The following is a 20786-nucleotide window of genomic DNA, read 5'->3' as shown; positions in this document are numbered from 1 at the left end:
GTATATAGATACAGATATATAATATACCAAAACTATTTCAAGTAAATAAAGAAAACAAAACTGATAAAGAGAAAAAATATTTATTTTAGAAAATACAAATAAATAAATGAACATAAAAATCAACTACTTTTTCGACAGAAGTGGAATAAATTTTCAGTCAGAATCTTCATTTTCCTCATTATCTCCATGGGGAAGGTTTTGGTAAAAATTATGATATAAATCGGGGATCCCATTTTTGCATAGGAATTGTAAATGATCGAACTTTTTATTGGAGATTTTAAGTGGGCCTTCATAAGCCTTGCCTAATCCCTTGTTTTGGCAACTTAACTTTAGTTTCATTCTCTTACTAATGGTTTTCTTCTTTAAATCTAGCAAGCAATGGTTATTCTCATCGACAAAATCATATTTAATTTTTATTTGCAAAGGGTCGTCAGATAATATTTCAATTTCTTTTATATCATTCTATCTTATAGTTTTTTCATTTTGATCTGTTTTCCAGTTTCTTTCGGGTGTTACTAGTCCCTTTAAGTCATAAACCATATCTTGACTGACTTCTATAACAATATATGGTTCACCTGTAACTTTTGCCATTTTTATAAGCATAATCCACTGCTCTGGTGTGTAAATTACTTTACCCTTTTTCTGTCGCTCTATAAGAGCATGGACACTGTTTCCCTCGTTCTGCGTATGGCCTTTTTCCAGTAAACGGTGTGTAATATTTACGCTATATTTTTCCGCTGCGTACACATACATGGCATAAACAAACCGATTCCTGTTTTGACCAGCGCAATTATCTGTGTAAAACACAAAAGTATCGACACCATTCTGTTTTTAATTTTTAATGTAATCCAACACAAAACTTCCAATTTCATTAGCTCCTCGTTTTGCAATTGTCTCGTGCCAGAGATAGCAATGCCCTTTAATATTTCCAACTTCAAAAATCGTTAAATTATACGTAGTATATTTTAATTTGTAATAAAAAATGCTGACATCTTTGTGTGGGGTAACTAAAATTTTTTGTAAATCATAACAGGCGACGTTAATTAATGATTTATCATCTTTTGTCTGCTCCTTGTCCTTTTCCTTTAATTTTCTTACGGCGTCTTTGTTGGCTTGGTGTCTTCTTTTTTCTTCTTCGAGTTCTTCTCTTTTGCCGTCATCTGCCAATAAAAACTTATCGCAAACCTCGCACTGGTCTTTTTTTGGTAAAAAAAACCCTATATTAAACTCATGCTCAAAGACATACCGATACTGTCTGCAAGTAGCAATCGGACTAATATTTTTTCCTTGGCCCATTCTAAGTACAGTCTATACATCTGTGCTATGGACTGTATATCAACTTGTAGGTATGTACGATTTGACCTTACTTACGTATATAATGTGACTCGGTTATGGGAAGACACTCAATGTGCTGCCTTATAAATTTCCTGGTAGCTTCAACTTTTAGATCTGTACTTGTGACTCTGCCTCTGCCATCTGGACTTCCTATTCCAATCGTGTTTCTATCTAACTTAAGCATTACAGTTCTTATCCAGATGTCAGTAATACTGAGCGTGTTTAAAAAAAAAGTTTTGCATACTTTAATGATGAGTTCATCCACTGTAAAATAATACTCCATTATAAATTGACGTCTTGAATTTGTTTTCACTGTTTCTGCCTTCTTTTGCATTTTTTAACGTGCTTTGATAAAAAGTCCATGTGTTTATCATGATTTCTTAGTTTTCAGAATTTACAAAAAATGTTTTTTCGCTGATCTTCTGAAATCTTCTGGTAACATTCCATTCGACATTTTTTCTTTACACAACTTTCTTTGATTTTTCTAGCCTTAACAATTTTTTTGGTAGTGTAAGACGTATATTCTTGACCTGTATTTCTTCTTTTTTTAGCTATTTTAACTTCCAATTTTTTAGCTATTTCCAATTATTCTCATTTCTAAACTTTTTTCTACCGGGTGATATATTTTTTTCAGCATCAGTTTGAAGTTGTTCAGCGACATTACTTTCTATAGTTACGGATAAATTCACTTCCTTTAAAACAGTCGTTTCCATTGAAGTTGTTTCTTCATTAGCTTCATCTTCAAGCTGCAATAAAAATATTTTCATATTCATACCCTTGCAAATTTTATACCTCATGATTTTAGTACCTCTTTAGTATGTATAGCCAGAATATCCCCATCAGTATTTTCTAAATACTGTACATTTGCAGAAGTAGCCATCTCTTCATGCACAGGTAATCCATCTTAAGTAGTACCATAATAATAATACAGCAAGATCTACTTCATCAAATCCGGGATCAAAATCACTTCCATCAAAAATTGGGGAGCGTGCTAATGCTTGTTTTAAGCTCGTATTGGGGCAGTGGTTTTCAGTATCACTACTGTTTTCTTCTAAAAGGTATATCAAAAAATCAAAATAAGAAATATAAAAAAAACTTTTCTGATATGCATTAGGCAAAACTATTGTTTGATGGTGGTAATATTTTTAGATGATTGGAGTTTTAATTAATATTTTTACTATTATTATACAGAGAGGGCGGAAAGTCACGCATAAATTCAATAAGAATTAGGGAATTGTTTTTTTTTTTTGAAAAACGCTCGGACACGTCAATGGACATTTTCATTTGTTGACATTTTGACATACTTCATTTGTTTTTTTATTGACAGATGATAAAAATATGATGTCAGTCATATTTTTTTTAATGCAAACATAATAGTATGGCTTGTGATATATCATTTGAAAGGTCTTCCTTCATACAGTATGTTCCTTCCCAAAGTTTGAAGTCATTCCAATTATTTTAATTTATTTTAATTTTCAAGAGATCAAATCTTTAGCATGTGTAAATAAAAAAACAAACGAAGCATGTCAAAATTTCAACAAATGAAAATGTCAACTAACGTATCCGAAAGTTTTTCAAAAAAAAATTGATTGAATTTATGCGTGACTTTACACCTCACTGCAATTAACAAATTACAATTTTTAAAGTTGCAAAAAATAATCTTTGGGTACTAGGTACAATATACATGTTAAGTTTAAGCATTTATTTTGATAAAACGCCGCCAAACCATCAAAGCTTTGAAATAATATAGTCTTAATAATGAGCATTTATCACTTACCCTGTGCAAGCTTCACTAAAAACCTTCCAAGTGAGCACATTATTTTTAAACATTAGTCTAATAATTTACCGGCATTTAAGATAAATAACACACAAAAACAATACACCTGTCCTCGCCTTGTCTGTTAAATAATAATTTGATCGTAACTCCCGTGTACTAACATCGTTATTCAACTCGAACGAATTCAGAAGCGTACGCAGGCAGAGTTGCCGGATTTGTAACATCGTATCTTAAGTTACGATAAAACTGCATTCGCTCAAATAAAAATAATGGACATCTTAAGTATACTTACGATAAAATTAATGAATTAGAATGTGTGTATTATTATTGTATGTAGACATACGATGAACTGTTTTTATTAGATTTGCTGCAGTCTTCTTGTAACTATAACTTGATACAATGAAAATAAGTTCTTTATTAGCCATTTATAGAGTTTGTAACTTAAGTTACGATTTTATTAACGCCAGTTTTCTTGCGAAGCAGATACGACAAAACTTTTTTCTTTAAATTCCTGTTTTTTTCAAAAATTTTAATTTTTTATTATTTTAAAGGAAAGGGAAGAAAATTTCATACTAGAAAGTAGTCTTAACTCAATTTCGTCAAAAATCGAGTTACGATGTTCTTATTTGCGAGCGTCGATGTCAAAAAGAATAAAGATGTAAACAAATAAATGTAAATGATTTAGTTGATTATATTCCTTTATATTTAATACAAAAAAAAACTTGCCCACTTCGGGTCCGTTAAAGTTAAAGGGACGTCTAAAAAACGATTTTTACATAGAATGTTGAGTTTGAACATTTTATTGATAAGAAAGTGAGGATGAAGTGAAAAAATGCAAAATTTTAAAAATTATAAAGGATTTTCTACTTACGTATAATTCACAATTACACCCGGCTTAACTATACTCTATTTACGACTAGCCATCACGTTGACCATTATATGGATACCGCTTATCTAAAGAGCACCAAGCGACATTTCCTCGTTTGGAGAAACTTCAATTTGTATATTTCAAGCTATCCCGGAAATTGTATTGTAAAAATTTTGCAATGATGTTTAAAAAAAAAATTCTATATAAGAGGTAAAATAAAGAGGATTATTGAATTTTATAAAAATTTCATAGGATCAAGGTCAAAAATGTCATTTTTGGTCTTTGGTTCCTTTTTGAAAAACTGAAAATTCAATAATCTGTTATAGTTGTCTGTTGGTTCCATATTGTATGATACAAATTATGATTATAAGGAAATAAAAAGCAATTATAGACAAAAATTTTAATTAGAGCTTTAGTAGAACTTTTGTTTTAAAACTTTTTTTGTTTATATTAAAAAAATAATAATTTTCTTCAATTTCAAAGTTAATTTCAGGTCCAAATCCTTCCAAGTCTTCTTCAAAATTTGCTATTTGCAGTTTGGTGTTATAAAAAATCTTACACGCTTCGGGAACTAAAGTCATAAGGCTTTGGATATCCGCTGCCTTTTTTTCGGAAATCGACTTTCCCTCTGGATATAATGCTCTAAAATCTCCATTTAAAGTTTTGAGTTTAATACCTTTAGATCTTTTGTCTATTTTTAGCTCCCTGTAATCGACTTCGACGTACGAGTGTTTAAAAAAGATGCTATAGGGATTTTCTTTTTCGATTTTGATTATTCTAGCCTTTAGCCAATCAACCTTTTCACCTGTTTCAAATACCTTTCTGTTTGAAATAGCCTTCTTAGCATCCTCAATAGAGAAAAAGTAGTGGGTGTCTATTTCAGTTACAATAAACTTATTATTTTTCTTGCTTGATAAAATAATTGATTTAAAACCATCTAAGGTATAGACACGTAATTGGTGCTTCATAGCTCGTTTGATTTCTCCAAAATCAGTATCATTTGCTAAAAAGCTGTGTCCAGGGATTAGGTATTTAAAATATATTTTTTTAAGACTCTTATGTAATAATAATAATAATAATAATAATTTAAAATCATAGAACCATAAAAAACTTAGAATAAATTTAAAATGTAAAACAGAAATACAGAGATATAAATAGAAACACAAAGCAAAAACAGCAAACAAAAACACAAGAAATCAAAAAAAAAAATACTATAACTCAACACGTAATTTAAAAACCGTTTTTCAAGAAATCACAGCTATTTAAGAGATCCAGTTAGACAAGCTTGCCCCTATAATTCAGTTAGAGCTTATTTGTTCAACAATCAGAATTTGTTTAAGTCGTTTTTTAAAGTTCAACAGCGAAGTGTTTGAAAATGACGGTGAAAATAGGTTTATAGTTTTAGCCGCACAATATGAAAATGATCTTTTAAATATTTCTTTTCGATGTCTAGGTATGTCCACTAAGGACAGCCTTTAAAAGAAGAATTATTTTAATATTACGAATCTGCCCACCGCATGAATCGGACCACATAATGAGTTCTTCAATATTTGGATCTAGATAATTTTCAATAAAGTATTTTATGCATGATCCAACCTCTTGTGCTCCTCGACCAGCGATTCCTTCTTTCCAGATAAAACAGTAAGGCAAATTTGTTGACGCACTATGTATTCCTTCATTGTACACAGAGAGCTGTCGTTTGTAGTATGTTACATTTGTCGGCAGCTTCGGTAAGCTTAGTACTTTTTGCATATCGTAACTAATAACGTCATGGGTCGCATTTGCTGTAGCGAAATCTACCTTCATTGCCTCACGTGCTTCTTTAGCTTTATTTAAATGAGCAATGTGTTCGAGATACATTTCTTGTTTTAAAGTCTCACTTTTCTGGTTTTGTAGTTTTACTTGCTGGCTATCACATACATTGCAAGTATCTTTTATTGGAGGCTTTCTTCTTAAATTGAAATTTTCATAACATATTTTTTGTAGGTACTTAAACTAACAAAAGGATTATTTTCAGACAAGTATAGTGAATGCATTTTTGGAACTGAAAGATCAGGGTTTAAGTACTTTGCATCTGATTTTTCCCTAGTGTAATGCGATATGTAGGTTGGGAACATAGCTATGTGACCAAGAACAGCATCCTTAGTAATTTCGGATATTTTATTTAAACCTCCTGATTTCTTGCCCCTTTTATATTTAATGCAATGATTATTAAATTTTTTACTGCAGTATGAATTCTTTTTGTTGAGATTTGATATGTTTTAATGAACATTTCTCGACATACATTCTCATTTCCTAATTTATAAACTTTTGTGTAACCTCTTTTCAGACTGTTAGGAACTCTTTTTCTTTTTATTTCATTAACTTGAACTGTTGCTGCTAAAAATGCTGTTTGAACATCATAAGATCCTAAATCCCAACAATTTTTAAAAAGTTCAGCTCGTTTTTGTTGCTCAACTTTTTCCTGACATTTCATTTTGCAGTTGCATTCAAAATCTATAGAAGTTTTTGATTCGACTCGTCTTCCTGTTACTGAATAATGTGGCAAGTTAGAGTCCTTTAATTTTTTTCGTAGTTTAAAAGTTTGCTCTGGATATTTCCTCTTTCTTCCTTTCTTTGGCCTCCTTTCACTATTTTCCTTAATACTTCGTAACTTTTCCTTTTTGCGTATTACCGCTAAAGGGTAATCCTCTTCTGAATCTGAAGAGGTAGTTATAATAATCTGTCTTTCAGGCTGTGGAATCTCTTCATCAGTTTGATGAGATGCTTCATTAATGTTTTCAGATGCCTGCAAGAGAACATTAAAATCGAAATAAGTTTTTACGCTTTTAACTACCCTTTATCTTACTACACTCTTAAAAATAGGTGAATAAAAATTCAATAATTGTATAGATTTTACATACAATTTGATTCTGGAAATGGTACAGAATCAATTTGTGTAGAATTTCTCTATGCTATTGTGTTTAAACAACTGTGGTTCTATAATCAACAAATTGTGTATCAATTTGATTTATTTTATTGTATATATAGTACACTATTTGTGTACTTAAATTCGACAATATTTTATATTTATTTAATATAATTGTTCAGTAAAAAAGCAAACTCTTAGTGTTTTTTTAACATGGTATGTACAGGAAAAAAACACAATTTGTGCATTTTAAATACACACGTTAGTGTAGGTTGTTTTAACAATATATTTTATTTTCTTTCATTTTAACTATTAAATTTTATTACAAATTGTGTATAATAATACTATATATTGTTTTATAAATTTAAATATAGTATAGGTTACTTATTTTAGGTTTGTATATCAAATTAACATAAACTGGAGTTTTTTATTACAATATTTTGTATTTATATTCATAAAAAATTTAAAATAATCAATATATTTGTATAAAAAAAATAAACAAATTGTTTAAAAATGTAAAATACGTTTTAGAGAATTTTGTCATAAATCTGTGTAATAATAAATTCTAGGGCGCCTGGGAAAAACAGGATAGGTCATAATTTGATTAAAATAAAATAAGTCTTGTAAAAAATGGGAAAGAAGTGAGGCCCAACGTTTGGTAAGAAAAGTAGTCATATTAGAAAAATACAGATTGAATATGTATTTTCCTAATTTGACTTATTTTCTTTTTATCAAACGTTAGGCCCCACTTTTTCCCATCGTGTTACTTAATTTACTTATTTAATTTTAAGCAAATTATGACTTTTTTTCCATATAGACTATTTTTCCCAAGCACTCTAACATTTATGTTTTATAAAAAATTGAGTTCCATAGGTAGGGTAAAAAAATTTAATTGTTTTAAAAAAACATGTTTTTATTTAATTACCTTTTCAAAAAGTACACATAATCTGCACAACAAAACAAAAAAACTATAGTAGTAGTATTATAAATACACATTAGGAACGCAAATAGGAACTTAAAATGGAAATTCTTAGTTGTAAAAACAGGATTTTAAATAAGGCTAATAAACACATACATTTATGTACAGGGTCACTTTTTATATTTGCGTGCCCATAAACAGGGGTACTGTAAGTGATAGAGAAAAACTTTTTATACAAAAGTTGCATACTTTTTTCCGTATTATCTTTTAGATTTGTAAAAAAAACAAAAGCTCATTGCAAAGTTAATAAAACAATAGCAATAAGTTGATTTTATTAAATAAAACGCCCTATATATTTTCTGCTAGATCTAAAGACCTTTTTTCAACGAAATACAACGAAAATTCTTATGTAGGTACATACCTACATATTAACAACATACAGTTTTAAGCTAAGGGTTTTATTTACAGGTACATAATAATATGCTCCTGGAGTTGGTCCAATAAACCCCACTCCTTAAGTTTATCTTCAACGAATATATCCATTTTTTTCTTATGCAATTTTAACACTTTTAACACTTAACGAAACGAAAAAACTTTAAAACAAATTAATGCCGGCCGGTTGATTGAAGGACTGAAGAATGAACAGTTGAACACCTGTGACACTGGGAATTATAGCAATGCTGCCAAATCAAATGTATCTTAAAGATTACACCGCCAATTAAAAAACTACGTTTACCTACGATTAACTACGAAAAAGGAAACGTAAAGTTACGTTTCCTTTTTCCTTGCGCGTGTTATTATCACGATATTATTTAAATAAATAAAATTAGAACTTATGCTAATTGGGCTTATTTTTAAATATCCTATCAAATCATTTTCAATTAACAACTTTAAATCAACTGCAAATTTTGATGCATACCTTTACAACTGTTTAATATTGAATCTGGCAACATTGACGCTAACAACGAAGTTCTAGCGGCAAAGGCAAGGGCGTCGGGCGCGTCCCCCTTTTTACACAATTGTGTATTATAACTACACAATATATGTTTTAAAATTCAATAATTGTGAAGGGCTATTAGCAAGAATCTTTTTTATTCTACACAATTGTAAATAAAATCAACACAAGCCAGAATAAAAAATTAATTAAAAATTGTAGTAAAAATATACTTGGTTATTAGATTTTTTACCAAACTACATTGGATTTAAAAAAAAAAATGTGGAATATTTATACACATCATCTTAATAATTAATATCCACTTATGGTGTATTAATTTAATATGCAATAATTGTATGAATTATACACATTAAAACATATACAAAATGCCTGAGAATTTTTATACAGGACTGTGAGATATTATCTAACAATTGTGTATTAAGGTTAAACATTTTTTTTTACACAACAAAATGTGAAAAAATCCATCGGAATTTTTCTGTGTGTACTTACAATGTAAAACTTCAAAACTTACATCTATGTAATTTTCAGTATCTTGAAGAATAGCCACGTTAGAAGATTGACCACAGTAATTTTCATAGGAGGTATCCAAGTTATTTGCATTAATAAGATAACTTGATACCTCATATTCTTGTCTGGCACATCACCATCTTGGTTTATCAAGAGTAAATCATTGCAAATAGTATCATTATTGGTAGCAACATTAAATTTGTTGGCAGACAAATCACTAGTTTCCTACAAGAAAGCATTAATTTAAAATATTATGATCAACAATCTATAGTAAAAATAATGTTATAGGATCGTCTTTCTAAATAAAGCTAATTTTATTCCACATTTAAACCGACAAAATTGGATGAGTTCCCAAAAAATCCTAAACAAATCAGGAAGACATTATCATGGTATATTTTTAACACGTTGACTGCCTATAAGTATTTTGTGCCCTTGTTCAGAAGCCGTCGGGACTATTTGCAAAAAGTAGTTCGAAAATAGGATTTTTAATACTTTGTATGATTAATATTGTGTTTTTTTTTGCTTTTTGGGCCTAAATCTACTTTGACTCAATAGCTGAGTCACCGGCCCTGAGGTATATTTCTCCTAGAATATACCGGTGACTCAACATTTGAGTCAAATTTTAAAGTCAGAATTAAAATAAAAAACAAAGAACTTTTAACAGGTATATTTTATATTATGTATTGCACGTGTAATTCTTATCACTAAAACTTTGCAAACACATAACGTAGCGAAAAAAAACATAAATAATTAATTTTTCTTAGGAGTAAATCACAAAAAATAATAACAAAATTAACATTTTTTAAAGAACAAATGAAAAAAAGACCTATTTTTCATCGTGGTAGATTCGAAAGCAATTTCCGAGGCAAAGACCTGGCTTATCTGGACAAACCGGGCAGAAAAATGGCGTGTTCTTGCGCATTTTCTGTGTATAACAAACCCTGCATCTCTTTCTCATTTGACGACCTTTATTATCCATTTCACATTTTTCAGGCAAATGACTAGGCTGGTTTTGTTTGACTTTAGGAGGCTCAGGTGGTTTTTCTTTGGCTTCAGACAACAAATTCTTTATAATATTATGCCTATAATCATAGTAGCTTAACTTTTGCTGAGTAGAATATTTATTATAAAGGTGATAACTATTAAGCAGCATCATTGATATCAGATGAATAGCAAGCTTCTTATACCATCTGATGGTTTTTCTTTCGCTGGCATAATAAGCAAGCATCTGATCTTGCCTGTCGATTCCTGACATGTTTTTATTATAATTAATGATAGCATTTGGCTTTTCTTTTTCCTCGTTTCGTCTATTTGGTTGCTTGATCAATTCCCCACTAAACTCTGTAGATATAAATAAAACCTCCCTTTTGTCACGCCATTTTCCCACTGCAATGCCTTTAGAGTACTTTGTAATAGATTCACCTTTTTTAAGTTTTTTAGAACTCACTTCGGGAGGATTTCCTTTCCTGTTCAGCCTTAAGGTTCCAGTAGCATAGGTTTTTTTTAAAATTAGCTCTTTACATAGTGCAATCGAGTTATAGTAATTATCCATGTATAAGGAATGGCCCTTATCAAGATAATTCTTTGTCAAACTTAAAACAACGTTTGCTGCATGCCCTAATTCTCCCTTCATATCTTTTTCGTCTCCAGTATATATCCTAGCTTTTAACACAAGCCCATCAGGTTCTGACAAAATATACAGTTTCACCCCAAACTTGTGCTTTTTATTTTTAATATACTGGCGAAAAACCAGTCTTCCTCTCCATAGCACCATGGACTCATCTAGTGATAGCTCCTTGTTTGGGTAATAGATCTTGTCAATTCTGTCATTGAAGAAATTTTGAAGCCATCTTATCCTGCACAAACGGTCACCATAATCTGGGTCACCTCTTTCGGGATTTTTAGAAAAATGTAAACATCTTAGAATGACTAGAAATCGATTTCGACTCATGTTATTTCTGAAACAAGACAGATTATACAATTCATCGGTCTTCCAGTAGTCCTGCGAACGGTTTAGCTGAATATTGCCCATGTGAAGCCACAGACCCAAAAAAGTTTTCAGTGTTGGCACTGTCAACGGCTTCCATTCAGTGATTCTTGATTTCTCTTTTGTTTCTTTACTTAAAAAGAGTTGTTCGGCATAGTTGTTAGTTTCGGTAGCAATATGTTCCAGAAAATCGTCTGTGATAAACAATTGAAAAAAATCGATGGGGTTGTCCGAGGTTAAATTTACTCTAAGTCCAGGCACACCCGAAAATAAAAAGTAATTTTGATTAGGCACATCAGTCCAGGTCGGAATATCACTGTTACTGTTTTGAACACTAATCGTCTCATTATTCTCAATGTCGGTAAGGCTTGCATCCTCTAAAGCGGCAACATCGGGCAATTCGTCTTCGTCGCTTGAACTCTCATGATCAGTAGGCTCGTATTCACTGCCACTGTCGACGAAGGGGTCCTCCTCACTTTCTGATAAATACAAAAGTTCTTCTTGTTCAGATAATGTCAGGGGTCTCATCATTTTGAAATCTGTATGCCTCCGTTTAGGCCGAGAAGGACCTGGATTTTCTTCATCCATGTCAGGAAAACTACTTATCACCAACAAAAACCGATTTCGAAAAAACACGTGTTTATAAGTACACTTGCGACCGGTGAAACGAGACGTATCCCCTGCGGAAGCCGAAACAATACTAAACTCATATACTAAAGCCATGCACATGACTCAACAGTTGAGCCACTGGCCATAGGAGGGGTACCGCCGTGGCTCATATGTTGAGTCATTGGCAGTGAACGTGTTAATAGTTTTCGAAACCTAAAGGTAAAAAATATTAAAAGTGAAATTAAGAAAAATCTAACTTTTATTTTATATTATATTTTATCTGTCGTGTTTATGTATCGACTAAATTATTTTTTTTTACTTACGTTTTTCTCTGCAATTTGACTTATCTCAGTTTGGTTAGGTAAAATATTTTTCTTTCAAACCCCTGCTATTGCTAATGTCATTGTAGTCCAAAATGTTAATACTATTGACTGGTAAAACTTCAACTTTCTATAAAAAAGTTACAAATAACTATGTACTATATTAAATTTAAATACTACTTAATAAAACTTTTAAATTTACTTATTACTTACTTAAAAACTACTGCGGGCTAATTCCACCAACTTTTCACACCTGGTAAGATTTCTTTTCAACATTTTGATAAAAAAATTCTAAAACCATCAACCACCAACAAAAAAAACTGCAGCACTTACACTGAATAATATATATAAACCACACAACAGAATAATAACTTTGAGGTTAGAAATACGGGAAGAACCAAACGACGCATATCGATGTCTATAGATTATCTAAACAGAACCAGTCCCTTGGATCGGTTTAGATAAACAAGGAAACTGTGTTTAGTTGAATGGCGTTTGGTTCATCTACTCATAGATTATACCAGAGAAAAACAAACCACCGAGAAGCGACAAAACCCGCATTTACCGTTGATTTTCTGGGGTCCAATTTTGGCGACCTTGAGCGGGCTTAAATGACTGGCGCTACATATAAAGTAAAGGAGAAAAATCGTTTTGGCAATTTAATAGTTCCGTACACGGAGAGAAATACGACAATTAATAGATTAAAAATTTTATTGGGAATTTGAAATCAAAACTATTACATTATTTTACTGTTGGTATAGTTAAGTTATAGGTATACCTAAACTATACCGGGTGATACAGGAAACAGGGAACACGCAACAACTTTTTTATTTTTCAAGATAAAACAATTGAATACGTCAAAATATGCCTTTATAACCATTCTATTGACATACCAAATTTCATTTGTTTATCTTGAAAAATAAAAAGTTATTGCGTGTTCCCTTTTTTCTGTGTCATAGTGCCAACTATAGTGCCGGTAGTAGCCGGTATAGTGCCAACTATAAAAATTACCATTTAGGATAAAAAATGTAAAACAAAAAATCTTCTAAACAAACTTTTATTTTTTGAGGAAATAATATTGGCTCATTGTATAACGAAACACAAAAATACATTGGCAATAATTGAATTAAATCTAGGTACATTTATACATTCCGCAAAATTTTTAGTTTTCGAACATTTTTATCTTTATTTGTTTTTAAGACCCTATTATTATATTTAATGGTGTAAAATATTTTCAACCTTATAAATAATTTTAAGATAAAGGTTTTTGGAAAATGTGCACAAGGGTGTTCATAATTAATAGTTTTCATTATGTTAAATAAATTGTTAGATATTCCCTGGTTTATGCACATTTTCTCAAAATTACAATTGAATATTTCCTCTAATTTAAATATATATGAAATAAACTCTTCTGGAGGAGATTGTAAGCCACCAAAGTTACATATACTGGAATTATAAGCCTTAAAATGAAGAAATAATCTATTTATATCCATTTCGTCACACATTTTGCCGAAATTGGTGCAGGTATCACAGTTAATATGAACTTCAAGTGCTCTTTTCATAATATAGCCACAAACATACCGAAAGGCATTTTCTGTGGGAATATGGTCGGTCCTATAACTATAGTTTTGAAGTGCAATACCTTTTGCAACTTCAAATTTTTTTTCATTGAAAATTTCGGGTATATTGATGGATTTGACGTTCATCAATATACTATCCAAATCATTTTTACAATTCATTCTTTCCGAATGTAAGTAATTCTGACAGAACAGCTTTTTAAATGCTCTTTGGAATTGCAGTGGTGTTGGATTAACATTATTCCCACTTTGCTGCCTTACAGCACCAAAGAAGTTTTCGATACAATCTGTATTTAACCTCCTAGTCTTGAGATACTTGTAACCCAATGTTGATAATTTTTCCCATATTTTTATCGTGCTTCTGATTGTAACCATCCAGCAATTACGAAATTTCACAGAATTTGTGATATCTTTATTGCTAGAGTTACAAATTTTTAATTTGTTTAAAAAAAGTAACATCTCATGGAAAAATTCTATTTGGTATGGTGATCCATCATAAACATTTTTAAATTTACAAGGATCTCCCAAGGATATTGAGTTTAATAAATCAAAGAGGTTATTGAATTTCTCAATTACCTCTATGGTTCCAAATGCATCGGCAGGGAGTGCACCTACAGTTACATAAGTATTCATCCCACTTGCCACAGTATGGCTAAGAACTTGGCTAGCGAGACCTACTTTCATTTTTTCAAATGCTGAGGGACATATATGGGAATCTGTCAACTTTGGGGCACATCTATAAAACTGTTGTTTATCTGCACGATAGAAATCATTTATGAAAGTCCATGATGTTTTTTTTTCGTCAAAGTGAAATGAATGATTAAATAGATTATTTCTTGTTGCTTTGACTAGATGACATGTATCAAAAATATAAAACAAGTTTTGGTCTCCGATTTGAAATTCTGGGTTTTCATGTGTCACACCTAACAATTTAGAAAGTTCAATAAAATTTGACCCCATATCACTAGCAATACCTTCTATTTTAAGTCCAATTTCCAGTAATTTAGGAATAAGCTCCCCCATAATAGTTTTTAATTTGGAGGCTTTTAATTATGAACCTACTAAAAAATACGCTAAAGGCTGCTTCCAGGAAGAATATAATCCTCTAGCCATAATAACTAACGCATTTTTACAAATAAATGGTTCTTCGGTTTGTTCACCAAGATCTGCAAATCCCACAATTCTATCTTGTGTAACGTTAAAAGCAATATTAGCCTTTAAAGATATTTCATCAATGCACAAAATGCAATGCTTGTCTTGCTCAAGCAGGGTGTTAAGTTTGATTTGATATAAAACTGCATTATTAATACCAGGCTGGCAAAATATTTTCTGTAATTCTATGCAAACTTCTTTTTGTTGGTAGAGTAAGCAAACTACCTATGAATTTATATGCCTTGGGGCTTAAAAAATGCAATGTTAAGGCAAATTGTTTTAATTCCATAGAAAATCTATGAGATTTACGTCTCTTGCCCTTTAGTGCCACATGAGTTTTAATAACACATGCCAAAGGTTTACTTAGAAATTTGTCACATAACCTGTTAAAATCTCTTACATCAGGATCTTCTTTTTGACGTGCTTTAGCAGTTACACCAAACTTTCTCATTTTTTTAATTTGCAGTCGAAGTTTTCGCTTTCGGGGAGTGTTACTACTCAGCTGAGAAGAAGTCTGAGTAGAAGCTGACGGAGAAAGAAGGCCTGGTGGAGAATTCTCGGACGGTTTATCTATTTCGATAGATAGGAGGTTGCCGAGGGGCTCGCACACTGAATATTGTGAAGTGCTTGGGCCTGCAAATAATAAAAAAATGCTTTAACATTTTAAAACTTTACATCTTTAATATGAATAAAATCAGAAAGTAAAACTGATAGACTATATGGTAAACTAAAATAAATTTGGAAATTCTGCTCAGGTAAAACTACCTATGTATTTGGTTTTCAAACTTTAAAAAAATATAAATAAGTGATTGTGAGGTTGGTTTTCATAGAAATGGAAACAAACACAAAGGGTATTATTTTACCCATTTTATATGGGGTCCAGACATTTTGGTACCTAATCCTAATCCTGGTACCTGTCCCAGACAAGTCTTGTATAACCATTTTATAACAAGACCTTGTCTGGGCCTTGTTATAAAATGGTATAAAACTAATTAGGGTTTTTTTTTTGTTTGTTTTTCTCTGATTATACCACGGGTATTATTTTTATATGGGTATTTAGCAAAATACGGGTAACAGATAAACAGGTCGCTTGGTGCCATTTGCTCAATTTAGTCGTTTTGGCGCTTGGTTCTCTTTAGATAAGCGGTATCCATATATGCTGTTAATTTAAATTTAAAACCCTAAGTAACCAAATTCTGTAACTTAAAAGGATTCACATCACTTCTTTAGGTCATATACACTATACACAAATTTCCAGACGCAAATCAGGAATAAGTATCAAATATGTAAATACTAAATACGGATTAATTCATAAATAAAAGAGACTGTCAAATGTCACTTACGTGAACAACTATTATTTTATTATTTATTGGGAGTGGCTACTGTACTAGTACGAATATCGTAAATTTTCTGTCGTGTCTCATTATAGGTAAGTATTTGTTTATTTATATAATCATGGGACTATGTGGTTATCGCACATGTGGAGTTGCGATTGCAAAAAGGGATTGGAACCTTGGTTTGGCGCTAAATAGTGGGTTAGGTAGTCGTTTGAGCCCTATTTAAGGACTGGGATAATAGTTAGGAAAAGAGGAATTATCGGCACAAACACTGTGTTTACTGTGTTTGTGCCTGTGTATACACAATTAAAGGTGTGCTTGTATATGCGTGTGTACATACAAAAAAAAACGATTTTTTTTTGAAATCGTACTCGTACAGTAGCCACTCCCAATACATAATAAAATAATATTTTGTTGACGTGACATTTGACAGTCTTTGTTTATTTATGAATTAATCCGTATTTACATATTTGATATTCTTAATTCGCCTGTAAAAATTTGTGTTTATGACCAAAAGAAGTGATGTAAATTCTTCTAAGTTATAGAATTTGGTTACTTAAGGCTTTAAATTTGAATTAATAGCGTATATAATGAACAACGTTAGTCGCTAATAAAGTGCAGTTAAGCGGGCTGGAATTGTGCATTATACGTAAGTAGAAAATCCTTTATAATTTTTAAAATTTTGCATTTTTTTACTTCATCCTCACTTTTTTATCAATAAAACGTTCAAACTCAACATTCTATGTAAACATTTTCGAAAAAAAAAATCGTTTTTTAGACGTCCCTTCAACTTTACCGGACCCGATACTTCATAGAAAGAAGAAAGAAAGAAATGTTTATTCATACATTACACAAGCTGTGTTTGTATAAGTTAATGTGAATATAAATAAAAATATGGAAGCTTTTCAATCGAACAACCTAATTATAACAAAATTAAAATTTGAATGAAATTGTTTTCTTATACTCTTATACCCGGTATATGAGTTCTCTTAAACTCATATACCGGGTGGCGCGTCGCCGAGTGGAACATACACGCATAGGAAATAACATAACCGCTGATAGGGGTTTTTATAGCTATTTTTGGGTTTAAAGAAAATCGATTTTTCGCATTTTCAAAGTGCTATAATTCCCTTAGTGTTTATCGAAATTCATTATAACCCAGTGTTTTCGTGTTGTAGGTGATGGGAACAAGCCGCTGGTATAGTTAATTCAAATTCGAAAAAAATCAATTGTTGGTGAAAAATTCGATACGGGGGGGTATACCCGAAAAATGAAAAAACCCAAACTTTGAAGGCCTATATCTCGGCTTCTATGGGAGCTATCGGAAAAATTCCAACGGTTTTGTCTTAGTTTCGTCTTTCTGAATCCAACGAGGCCATCCGCAAGGTCGTAGCTCCCATCTTAGCTAAGATCTTGCATTTTTGTGGCCCATTTTTGGGCTCAAAAACGGGGTCGAAAATTGACTTTTTTCCGAATTTTCAAAGAGCTATAATTCCACTTGTTCTTTTCGAATTCCATTATAACCCGGTGTTTTCGTAATGTAGGTGATAAGAATAAGCCTCTGAGAGGGGTTTCTATAGCTATTTTTGGGTTTAAGGAAAATCGATTTTTCGCATTTTCAAAGTGCTATAATTCCCTTAGTGTTTATCGAAATTCATTATAACCCAGTGTTTTCGTGTTGTAGGTGATGGGAACAAGCCGCTGGTATAGTTAATTCAAATTCGAAAAAAATCAATTTTTGGTGAAAAATTCGATACGGGGGGGTATACCCGAAAAATGAAAAAACCCAAACTTTGAAGGCCTATATCTCGGCTCCTATAGGAGCTATCGGGAAAATTCCAACGGTTTTGTCTTAGTTTCGTCCTTCTGAATCCAACGAGGCCATCCGCAAGGTCGTAGCTCCCATATTAGCTGAGATCTTGCATTTTTGTGGCCCTTTTTGGGGCTCAAAAACGGGGTCGAAAACTGACTTTTTTCCGAATTTTCAAAGAGCTATAATTCCACTTGTTCTGGTCGAATATCGTTATAACCCGGTGTTTTCGTAATGTAGGTGATGGGAATAAGCCTCTGAGAGGGGTTTCTATAGCTATTTTTGGGTTTAAAGAAAATCGATTTTTCGCATTTTCAAAGTCCTATAATTCCCTTAGTTTTTATCGAAATTCATTATAATTCAGTGTTTTCGTGTTGTAGGTGATGGGAAGAAACCGCTGGTATAGTTAATTCAAATTCGAAAAAAATCAATTTTTGGTGAAAAATTCGATACGGGGGGGTATACCCGAAAAATGAAAAAACCCAAACTTTGAAGGCCTATATCTCGGCTTCTATGGGAGCTATCGGGAAAATTCCAACGGTTTTGTCTTAGTTTCGTCCCTCTGAATCCAACGAGGCCATCCGCAAGGTCGTAGCTCCCATATTAGCTGAGATCTTGCATTTTTGTGGCCCATTTTTGGGCTCAAAAACGGGGTCGAAAATTGACTTTTTTCCGAATTTTCAAAGAGCTATAATTCCACTTGTTCTGGTCGAATTTCGTTATAACCCGGTGTTTTCGTAATGTAGGTGATGGGAATAAGCCGCTGGTATAGTTAATTCAAATTTGAAAAAAAATCAATTTTTGGTGAAAAATTCGATACGGGGGGGTATACCCGAAAAATGAAAAAACCCAAACTTTGAAGGCCTATATCTCGGCTCCTATAGGAGCTATCGGGAAAATTCCAACGGTTTTGTCTTAGTTTCGTCCTTCTGAATCCAACGAGGCCATCCGCAAGGTCGTAGCTCCCATATTAGCTGAGATCTTGCATTTTTGTGGCCCATTTTTGGGCTCAAAAACGGGGTCGAAAATTGACTTTTTTCCGAATTTTCAAAGAGCTATAATTCCACTTGTTCTGGTCGAATTTCGTTATAACCCGGTGTTTTCGTAATGTAGGTGATGGGAATCAGCCGCTGATATGGGTTTCTATAGCTATTTTTGGGTTTAAAGAAAATCGATTTTTCGCATGTTCAAAGTGCTATAATTCCCTTAGTGTTTATCGAAATTCATTATAACCCAGTGTTTTCTTGTTGTAGGTGATGGGAACAAGCCGCTGGTATAGTTAATTCAAATTCGAAAAAAATCAATTTTTGGTGAAAAATTCGATACGGGGGGGTATACCCGAAAAATGAAAAAACCCAAACTTTGAAGGCCTATATCTCGGCTTCTATGGGAGCTATCGGGAAAATTCCAACGGTTTTGTCTTAGTTTCGTCCTTCTGAATCCAACGAGGCCATCCGCAAGGTCGTAGCTCCCATATTAGCTGAGATCTTGCATTTTTGTGGCCCATTTTTGGGCTCAAAAACGGGGTCGAAAACTGACTTTTTTCCGAATTTTCAAAGAGCTATAATTCCACTTGTTCTGGTCGAATATCGTTATAACCCGGTGTTTTCGTAATGTAGGTGATGGGAATAAGCCTCTGAGAGGGGTTTCTATAGCTATTTTTGGGTTTAAAGAAAATCGATTTTTCGCATTTTCAAAGTGCTATAATTCCCTTAGTGCTTATCGAAATTCATTATAACCCAGTGTTTTCGTGTTGTAGGTGATGGGAACAAGCCGCTGGTATAGTTAATTCAAATTCGAAAAAAATCAATTTTTGGTGAAAAATTCGATACGGGGGGGTATACCCGAAAAATGAAAAAACCCAAACTTTGAAGGCTTATATCTCGGCTCCTATAGGAGCTATCGGGAAAATTCCAACGGTTTTGTCTTAGTTTCGTCCTTCTGAATCCAACGAGGCCATCCGCAAGGTCGTAGCTCCCATATTAGCTGAGATCTTGCATTTTTGTGGCCCATTTTTGGGCTCAAAAACGGGGTCGAAAACTGACTTTTTTCCGAATTTTCAAAGAGCTATAATTCCACTTGTTCTGGTCGAATATCGTTATAACCCGGTGTTTTCGTAATGTAGGTGATGGGAATAAGCCTCTGAGAGGGGTTTCTATAGCTATTTTTGGGTTTAAAGAAAATCGATTTTTCGCATTTTCAAAGTGCTATAATTCCCTTAGTGCTTATCGAAATTCATTATAACCCAGTGTTTTCGTGTTGTAGGTGATGGGAACAAGCCGCTGGTATAGTTAATTCAAATTCGAAAAAAATCAATTTTTGGTGAAAAATTCGATACGGGGGGGTATACCCGAAAAATGAAAAAACCCAAACTTTGAAGGCTTATATCTCGGCTTCTATGGGAGCTATCGGGAAAATTCCAACGGTTTTGTCTTAGTTTCGTCCTTCTGAATCCAACGAGGCCATCCGCAAGGTCGTAGCTCCCATATTAGCTGAGATCTTGCATTTTTGTGGCCCATTTTTGGGCTCAAAAACGGGGTCGAAAATTGACTTTTTTCCGAATTTTCAAAGAGCTATAATTCCACTTGTTCTGGTCGAATTTCGTTATAACCCGGTGTTTTCGTAATGTAGGTGATGTGAATAAGCCGCTGATATGGGTTTCTATAGCTATTTTTGGGTTTAAAGAAAATCGATTTTTCGCATTTTCAAAGTGCTATAATTCCCT

General features: G+C 32.4%; 1 long non-coding RNA gene across 1 annotated transcript; it reads right to left on the bottom strand.

The window, feature by feature from the left end:
- Positions 1-64: 64 nt before the first annotated feature.
- On the bottom strand, positions 65-3259 carry LOC126739933 (uncharacterized). The gene is made up of 3 exons (XR_007661735.1): positions 3113-3259; positions 2144-2386; positions 65-2081 (listed from the first exon to the last, which is right to left on the bottom strand). It is a non-coding gene; the product is annotated as an uncharacterized LOC126739933 (long non-coding RNA).
- Positions 3260-20786: the final 17527 nt, after the last annotated feature.

This window comes from Anthonomus grandis, chromosome 8, assembly GCF_022605725.1.
Source record: "Anthonomus grandis grandis chromosome 8, icAntGran1.3, whole genome shotgun sequence".
Lineage (NCBI taxonomy): Eukaryota > Metazoa > Arthropoda > Insecta > Coleoptera > Curculionidae > Anthonomus > Anthonomus grandis.
The sequence above is the reverse complement of the archived record's forward strand: the minus strand, read 5'-3'. Positions and strand labels throughout refer to the sequence as shown.